Source organism: Talpa europaea (assembly GCF_964194135.1).
Source record: "Talpa europaea genome assembly, chromosome: 12".
Lineage (NCBI taxonomy): Eukaryota > Metazoa > Chordata > Mammalia > Eulipotyphla > Talpidae > Talpa > Talpa europaea.
This window is the reverse complement of record NC_140079.1, coordinates 45,212,391-45,222,117: the sequence shown is the minus strand read 5'-3', so window position 1 is coordinate 45,222,117 and position 9,727 is coordinate 45,212,391. Positions and strand designations below refer to the sequence as shown.

Here is a 9,727-nt window from a genome sequence, read left to right as displayed (position 1 = left end):
ATATTTCAGGGACACAAATTTGTCCGGTGGTTTTTTTTTGTTTGTATGTTTGTTTTTCTTGTTTTGGATTTTTGTGGTTTTTTTTTTTTCTGACTGTAGATTTCAACTCAATAATGTTTTGTCATACTCAGATCACATATCTGTCATTGTCACGTCCAGTCGCTGTTGCCCTGTGCAGCCCTCGAGGGAGCTGAGGGTCTCTATTCTTGTCCTGGGAGGGATCCGATGGGCTCTAGAGCATCCACTTGCCAGGGAAGGGCCCCATTCAGACAAATGTCCTGGATGTCCCTGCCCACTGTGCTTCTCCTGAGACTAGATTTCTGAAGCAGAGTCTTACATTCTTGGTTTTTGAGTCTCGTGTTTTCATGTCTAAACATTTCGAGTGAGACATGGCTCTTTTTCTTAGCATGACCACTCATTGGGCCTTCTGGTGCTTCTGCTCAACTGAGTGTTCTAGTTTTACTTGTGCTGGATCAGGGTTGCCATTCTGAGGCCTGAAGGTCAAATCAGGCCCCCTGCCTTTTTCTGTAAAGAATGTATGTGGATGGTGCGCAGACCTCCCCTGCCGCCCGCTGCTCCCCTCAGCAGTGTACCTCGGTCCTTCTGCCTGCTCTGCTCCCCGCTCTGGCTCTGGTGAATCCTCTCACCCTCCTGCGCTTCTGACTGTACCCAGTGCTTGTATAAACAAAACAAACAAACAAATAAATAAATAAAATATGCCTCTATAAAAAAAAAAAAACTAAAAAAAAAAAAGAATGTATGTGGAAACACAGGCAGTCCTCACTCATTGTCTGGGGCTGCTTTCCCACAGGGCCGGCAAAGGGGAACAGCTGCAACAAAGGAGGCACAGCCTGCAGAGCCTGAAACAGCCCTAGCTGGCCCTGCACAGACACGCTTGTCACCTGTGCTCCATCAACAGGGCAGCCAGCTTTTAGGCTTTCCTTCATTCCTGAGGAAAGGGCGCCCCCAGCCCCACTGCCATTTTGCTCCCAAGTTCTTGATGGTCTGACTTGTCTTTTCTTTAGAAGTAAAATAGCTCTGCGTTCATCAAGTCCATTGTGGTTGTTTTTGTGTACTGAATAGGTCTTCAAAACCCAAATCTAAAAGTTACTTTTCCAAAATTAAAATTTCACCAAACTTCCAAAATATTAAAATAATGGTTCTCAATTCTCTTGTCCCTTTGTCTGTAGGAGTGTTCTCTTCCTGTGAGAGTCACAGGCTTGCAGATGACACAAAGTGCCACTAGGTGGCGCACACATCAGAAACTCTCCCTCCCTCCCCCCCCCCCCCCCCCCGCCCCCAGCCAGCACCCCGCGAGCCCTCCTTCACCACCCCAAAACCCCCTTGTCTCTGACTTGGTATTTGAGGAACTCAAAACTGAATCTGCTGATAGGCAGAGAAGATTGCATTAGGACCATTTCCTGAAAACAAAGTTCCGTGTCCCAAATGAGTGCAAAACACTCAAAATATTCCAACATAGATACACTTTTACTGAGAGAACCAGTCAACTGATTATAAAATGATAACAACTATCACCAATGCAGGATTTCTAATGAAGCCTCATCGTTTGAACTACAATAGCCAATAATTTCAGAGCTGCTTTCCAGTTAATTAACACTGAGACACAGATATACCCATTGCCTCCATACCTTGTGGGGGCAGAGAGTTGAAGGGGACATGAAGGTGTGTTAATCTAAGATCAGAAGAGGTAAATGAACTTTATTGTTGAAGATTATATTAGTGTGTATACCATCATGGTCCTAAAATACACTTTTAAATTTTGGGGGGTGTGGAGGGATGGGGAAGGCAAAATGCCTAGGCCCTAGAGTCCTGATTTGGCTCTGGGTTTTAGGATTCCTAAAGTGGAATTGATTTTTCCAGGCATCAGGGTTACAGAGGTCACTTTCTGGGGTACTGGGACGGTAGCCAACCCTGTAAATACCTGGCACGCCCTCTCCGGACCTTATCAATTCCTTGCTCACCCTGACTCCCTGTACGGAGGGAGCTGAGAAGTGCTGGGAGATGAGCCCCTCCTGGTGGAAACTGCCCGCAGCCATTAATGTGGGTCATGGATAAACACCAGCTCCCTCTCCACTGCTCAGGTGCCCACGTGGGACTCAGTTCCGCTCCCACAGGGGGCATGTCTACGACAAGTCAGCTTTGAGTTTCAGTCTTCCTTCCCCTCCCACACTCAAGTTTTGGGGGATGAACAGGCAAACTATTTGCTCACGAATCCTCATCTCAGGGTCTGTTTCTAGCAGGACTCAAACTAAGGCACTGGTGTTCTTAATCTCTCCCCACTCCAGACATGGGGGCCAATGCTTATAGGTTCTGGGATTTTTCCCTTGGGCGGTATCAGTGTCAGCTGTATGACATGTCCATCTGACACCATCATGGATCATACCACCATTGCATTGTGACCAGAGTGCCTGTATTACATCCCATAATTATTCATTCTCTTTTGTGGTGGGAATGAGTTAGCTCTAGTCTCTTAACAAGACTGAAGATTATAATACTGTTGTCTGTGTCCACTGGTATCAGGTCTTAGGACTCATTTTCCTATTAGTTGCAAGCTTGTGCCCGCAACATCTCTCCCTTCCCCCAGCCCACAGCACCTGGAAAGCGCCACCTGTTCCTGGGGTTTGTAGGTGACCCTGTCACCTGTGAGCATGTAAGAGTGTGCTCACACTAACCAAGATGGCTCAGCCTTCTGGACTGTGACTGGAGCCCAGCCGCCTCAGCTGGGGGAGCCGGCAGGAACAGTGATGTCCTTTCAACCTGCGCCACCACGACTGTCAGTTGTGGCAGTTGCTCCTCATGGCTCAGTAACTGCCACTGTTTGTAATGGACCGATCAGGTGCGAGCTATGAGCTGATTGGTGCTAAATGGTCCAATCCAACTTGTGGCTGGGCACCCTGAGAGAGGATGTAAGTGAGGGTGGGAGGGAGGTGAGAGACCCTCAGAAGGAGAGAGACACCCACGCCAGCCCCTGAAGAAAAAGAAGATGGTTCCAGCCTCCGAAGAAAGAGGAGAAGAAGCATCCAGCAGCTCCCTCTGAGCTGAAAAGAGAAGCCGAAGGACTCTGTCACAGGCTGGGCCTCGGTCCTGTCCCTGACATTGCCTGAGAGGAGCACCAAAGGCCCTGGGCCTGGTGCCTCAAAGAGCTGTTTGTTGCTGGTGTAGCCCAACAACTCACAAAGAGCTGTTAATACTGGGGGGGTCTCTGACGCCACCTCTGCGCGACCCGGAGTGGTCATCAATACTGACCGGTAATGTCCAGCACTCCGGGTGACCGGTGGCGACCATCACAACCTGGGTGAGGTGGCCGCCACTTGTGGATACAGTGAGCTCTTTGTTTCCCCTATTTGTAAATAAACCCAATGGTGGTCGTTCCTGGAGCCTGAGGTCTCATGCTATTGTGCACGAGGGTGAGAACCCACAGACAGTGACCTGTCCCCTTATCGGGCACTGTCCTTTGTGAGGCTATAGCCCATAGGCCCCTACTGTGTGGGTGGTGTATTGCTATAGCCCTCGGCTTTGGTTTTTGGCCTTCTGGGGCTTTTTGATGGCTCTCTGGTCTCAGAGTCCAGCAGGTGGGTGGCCGTTCCATCCTTCCATCCGGCCTCCTGCCTTGTTGCCCTTTTTGTAGCCTTATCCACCAGCCCCTGCATCAGGACCACCTTGAATTTGTGGGTCCGTCGTGGACATACTTGTCAAGCAGCACGTGGCGGGGTAGCCCACATCCTTCCTTTAATCCCTCACTCACCCTGCTTGGGCACTCAGGGTGTTTTCACATCTGTGATTTCCTTTCTATTGAAGCGACACTGGTAGCAGTGAGGTCAGGAAAACAAGTGGCTTGGTGTTTCTGAGGCTCTCTTTTGGCAAAGCAGGGGGATTATCCCCCGCCCCCACCTGATGCATAGCCCAGCCCCCTTGTCCACCTCATCTCTCCTGTCCTCTGCTCTCAGGTTCCTGAGGAGCAGCTGGGGAATGCCACCTGGCTGGGGATGGAGTCCTGCAGGGGGGTTCTCCAACCTCCAGCCCTGGGGACCACCCTGTTTTCCCTGTGCTTCACCTAGCTGGTCACAGTGGGTGGAACCGTTCACCGTCATCAGCATCATCCATGCAGATAAGACCCTTCAAATGCCCATGTCCCGCTTTCTGGCTGTGCTTCCCTCTCTGAGACCTGCTACATCTGGTCACCATGCCCAGTATGCAGACTCATCTGCTGATGGAGAGCCAGGCCATCCCCAAGCCTGCTGTGGGGCTCGAATGTTTTCGTTCACGAGTCTGGGGTACAGCCTCTGCTTCCTCCTCACCCTGAGGGCTACGGGTGGCTATGGTCCTTGAGACTAGCAGGATCTTCTCCTCCTCCATCTGCCGTTGCCAACCCCCCCACCCCCTCCCCGCATCACAGCGCTGCTTCTGTGACGTCGCCGGGTCTTGGAGCTCAGCCGGCCCAGAGCTGGGCAAGGCGCTGCCCCTCCTCTCAGCATCCTGGTGCTGCTGGTCTCCTTCCTCCCCACCCTCCCCTCCTATGCCACCATCGTGGCGGCCAACAGAGGGCCCCCTCCGCCTGGCAGCCACAAGGCCTTCTCCACCTGCGCGGCCCACCCCACGGTGGTCGTCATGCATTTACTGCGTCTCCATCGTCTGCCTGAGGCCTGATTCCGGAGGAAACGCTGACAAGGACCGGCTGGTGGCCGTGTTCTTCACTGTGGTGACGCCGCGGCCCAGCCCCCTGAGGTACACGCTGCACCACGAGGAGGTGAGGGTGGCTCTGAGCAGGACCCTGGCGCCACGCCCAGGGCTTTCCAGTAGACGCTGGCCGCCCTGCCTGGAACGCAGGAGCCATTCCCATGGCCTTGAATGACGTCCCCTAGGTGAGGCCGTGACAAACATGGCCGAGACCCTGCACCAACTCCACACAGGCTGCCTTTTCTTTGGTCTTCGTTTTAGTCTCTTGGGATGCAATGCGGGCTGCAGGCTTGCTGGCGCCTGTTTGGGGGCGCCATTGCCTATATGGCGGGAGGGGTTTAGAGCAGTGAGTAAGAACTGGAATGGCTCCAGCATCCCTTTATTTTGTCTTACTTACAAGTAGTTTACTTTTTGTGAGCAGCCCAATGCTGTCTTTGTTAATGTTTCCTGTTCGGAATCGCTCCATTAAATGTTTTAGAATAATTATCCTCAAGATATTGTTTTTTTTTTTTCTTTCAGATTTATTTGTTTATGCATACAAGAGCTGTGGCTCTGGCCAGAGATGCTGGGGTGAGGGGATTCACCAGAGACAGAGTGGGGAACAAAACAGGCAGATTGACTGAAATACACTGCTGAGGGGAGCAGTGGGTGAGTCAGGAGAGGTCTGTCACCCCATGTGGGTTGCTCCCTGGCTGGCTGGGGATCGAACTTGTGCTGCTGAGGCTGTGGATTGCTTCATAGAGTGGTGCTTAACCCCTTGTGCCACCAGGGAGGCCCGAGATTATTCTTTTTTATCCTTTAATTATTGGGTGTATGATGGGAAGAAAGGATAGGAGGGATTTAAAAAAATTGCATTAAAATATACGATATGTAAAATTTGTCACTTTAATCACTTACATATGCCATTCACCCTCAGGAAATGAGTTCATCCTGAAAAACATTTAGCAGTTGTTGCCTCAAAAGAAAATACCCTGGGACTTCCTGGTGGCCTAGGGGTTAAGTCTCAGTGCTATCATCACTGCAGCCTGAGTTTGATACTGACCAGGGAGCTAACCTACATGGTGCAGACCACCTTTCCTGTCTTGCTGCTGCTGCTGCTCCCCTCAGCAGTGTATTTCAGTATATTCACCTGTTCTCCCCACTCTGTCTCTGGTGAGTCCTCTCACGCCCCTCCCCACCTCTGTCCTACACCCCAGTTCTTCTATGCAAAAACAAACAACAACGAAAAACTTTGTTTTTTTTTTTTAAATAAAACACACACCACACATGACAGGGATTTTGTGCTAGGAAGTTCACAGTATCCAGGTGGACTGCAACCTATGACAAAAGGTGTGGACTCCCTCATTTGTACAGATTGGGTTTGTCACAAATTTATCAGGTCAAGAATTCCATATAAAATGTTTCAGCCTTCAAGTCCAGATCATGAAAAATATGGTGGGTGTCCACAGAATCCTTGTAAACTAATGTTACCCTAATAAAAAGTACAAAAGATGTCCATATTGGGAAAAAGACATAAGGATGGTTGGATTAGTAAAAACTTGTACTCCTCGAGTTCATAAAAATGAACTTCGGTGAATATAAAACTGAAAGTTGTTAAACATTTGATAAGAATCAAGCCCATGTGTTTCCAAAACATTTTTTATTATCCCAATCTGATAACTCTCTATTCATTTAACAGTGATGCCCTTCCCCTGTCCCCACTGACAGTCACTGTCAAACTCAAACCTACTTTTTGTCACTGTGAATTGCCTCTTCTAGATATCTTATATAAGTGGAATCATAATTTTATCTTATTGTATCTGCCGTAATTCACTTAGCATAATGGTTTTTTTTGTTTGTTTTTAAATAATAAATTTTATTTTTATATTCCCCATACAATTGCAACCCCCCCATTCTGACCCCAATCCCTCTCCTCCCGCCCCCCACCCCTCAAAAAGTGTATCTGGTTCATAGTTTTTTGTTGATTTTGATTTTCACTTTCTTATAGTTATTCATTTTCCTGGTCCCTTATTTAAGTTTTCTAGATTCCTGCTATGAGTGAGACCATCCAGTATTTTTCTTTTTCTTTCTGGCTTATTTCGCTGAGCATGATCCCTTCCAGCGCCATCCATGTTGCTGCAGATTGCATGTGTTTATCTTTTTTGAAACTTAGCATAATGTTTTGAAGGTGCATTGTGTTGTATGTATCAGAGCTTCCCTCCTTTATAAGGGTCAATACTATTCCATATATTCATATGGATATAGCATATTTTGTTTATCCATTCATCTGTTGACTGATAGTGGGTTATTTCTACATTTTGACTTGTGAATAATGCTGCTATAAACATTCATATTTAAGTTTTTGACTCCCTGTTTTCAATTCCTTAGTATATGTCTGGAAGTGTAGAATTGCTAGACTATAAGGTAATTGTATGTTTAAATTTTAATAAATCACCAAATATTTTTCCATAGTGTGTTCACTTTTTTCCATTCTATTTAGTGGTGTTTGAGGGTTCCAGTTTCTTCACATTTTTGTCAATTCTTGTTATTTTCTGTTTTTAAAATTGTAGCCATCCTTGTAGATGTGAATCGGTATCTAATTGTAGTTTTGTGACTTATTTTGTTTAATTCAACATTGATGATGGATTGATACCATCCAAAGTATCTTCTCTGACCACAGTGGAATGAAATGAGAAATTAGTAAAAGGAAAACTGAATACTTCACAAACATGCACAAATTATACAACGCAACGGGTGAAAGAAAAATTGTAAGTTAGACTAGAAAGTAATTTGAGATGAATGAAAATGAATACACAATATATTGGTGTGGGGTGTAGTGAGGTTTACCCCAGGAGTGCCTGAATATTCTAGGAAAGATCTGACATATTGTAACAATGCCTGAAAATAAATATGGTTAATTTTGCTAAACACCAAGTTCAACTTCTGGAAAAAATGTGTGTCCTAATTAATGAAAATGACAATCAAGTTGGGGCTGAGACTAAATAGAGGGTGTCACCTGAATGAAAACATTGAGAAAGGATTATTGATGGAGATTTATTTTCTTCTTATTTGACATGGAAAACAAACTCTTGCTATAACAAAGGCCAGATGCTAAAATTGCCTTTCTAGGCTCTTGTACTGATACTTGTTGTCATCCAGTAAGTAATACAGAAGAGCTTGAGGAAAGGATGCAATTAGAGTAAGACAAGCAACTCAAAGGTGTTTGAAGGCTGAATTAAGAATACTCATGGAGAGGTTTTTCCAGAAGAAATTAATTACCTAATACAAATTCACTCAAAAAGTTTCAATGTGATAGTGTCTCAGGGGAACATAACAGTGATGACACTGTGTTTTTGAGGAAGAATGTAACTTTGCATCCACATCCCAGTGAGATCAAAGGTCACTCTTTCGTTTCAAAGGAAGAACTGAAAGAACTGAAAAAGGCAATCAGAGGTGAAATTAAGATAACTTCATGATTCAGATTATTTCAAGGATTTTTCTTGATAAATACTTAAATTATTTTAGTAAGTTTGTTAACTATCAGAAAATACACAGAATATGAATGAGGACATGAGTGATAAGGAAAGTATTGAACATTTCCCCTGCTTAGTAAACTTAAAATGATTTTTAAAAAATTAAAGTTAAAAAAATCTTCCCACTAGGAGAACTCTCATTTGAAAAATTGATACTTTTTAAAATTAATTTTTTAATTTTCACATCATTGTTCATTTTTAAACAATATTTACTTCCCCCTGCCTCTCAAGTGTAGTCCCCATTGCATTTCTTTCACCAATGCACCTGTGCACAATCACCTCAGTCCCCTGTGCTCCCCCTCCCTCTGGTTCCTCTCCCTCCTCCTCCCCTGCAGGATGTCTCTGATTTATAATTGTCTGTTTTTGCTTGGTTGTGTTTTTCACAGTTGTTATTTTTTTAAACTGATGTCTTATTTGGTTTCCCTATATTCCTGCTATAAGTGAAACCATCCGATATTTGAAAAATTGATACTTTACAACCAGAAATTGCATGGAAAAGACAATTGATTTTTTAATTTTATATTAAACATATCATTTACACATTGCTATTTGTAAAAGATATTTATGAGAGACTTGTTAAAAAAGAGAGAGCGAAGGTCTCCCTTCATGGCGCAGCGGTTGAGCACTGGGTTGCGAGGCTACCTGCAGCCTCTGCAGTGCCAGTTCTATCCCCATCTGCCAGTGAGGGTCCCACAAAAAAAAAGAGCAAATAAACTTAATTTGACCTGTCTAAACACACGGTCTTGCTTAAAAAGAAAAAAAGAAAATATACCCACACTTATGGAAAATGAATAGCTGTTATGCTTACATTAAGAAAGAAGAGTAGCTCTCCTGCCTGCCTGGGACTATGCAGGTGCCTTTTTTTTTTTCTTTCTCCTAATAAATCTATCTTTCAAAATTAAAAAAAAAAAGGGGAGAAAGAAAGAAGAAAAATCCCACATCCATAACAGCTCTATGCGTCAAGGTACTAGAAAATAAAAAGCAAGTTACACGCTAGTGATGGGGCTTCCACCATGATATTCTCCAGAAAAACATGGTCTCTGCTTAATGACCATATCTTCCATTGACCCCAACAGGCTCACCCTTCTCCAATCCACTCTGTGTTCTCAGGAAACTAAACCATTTCCACCACACTGATGGGCTCTCTGGCTTTTGGTTAGGTTTGGCCAGTGGGAGACACTGGCAGGAAATTAAGGGCAGGAGGAGAGAATGTCGGGGTGTTACTCTTCCAAATCAACCTGGTTGCCATGGGTGACTATTCTCTTAACCAGAGACCACAATCCATCCACAAGAACTTTTTCTGGGTAGTTGTAACCACCTTTTCTGTACCTCCGGGCATGTGGGTGTGGACAGCTCCCAGTGTTGCCAGCTCTGGGATGCTCGCGAGTCCTTTGTTCATCCCACACCTTTATGAACAGTCCCCTTAAAATCTGCCCTGTGTCAACCGGCAGGAGCACATCATCCATTTCCTGTTGGATCCTAGTTGCTACTAGAAGGAGAATCACTGAAAAAGGAGG

General features: G+C 45.4%; 1 pseudogene across 1 annotated transcript; it reads left to right on the top strand.

The window, feature by feature from the left end:
* The first annotated feature begins 7,587 nt into the window (after positions 1 to 7,587).
* LOC311181556 (isopentenyl-diphosphate Delta-isomerase 1-like) lies at positions 7,588 to 8,253 on the top strand (annotated as a pseudogene). The gene has a single exon. The product of its transcript is annotated as an isopentenyl-diphosphate Delta-isomerase 1-like (transcript).
* Positions 8,254 to 9,727: the final 1,474 nt, after the last annotated feature.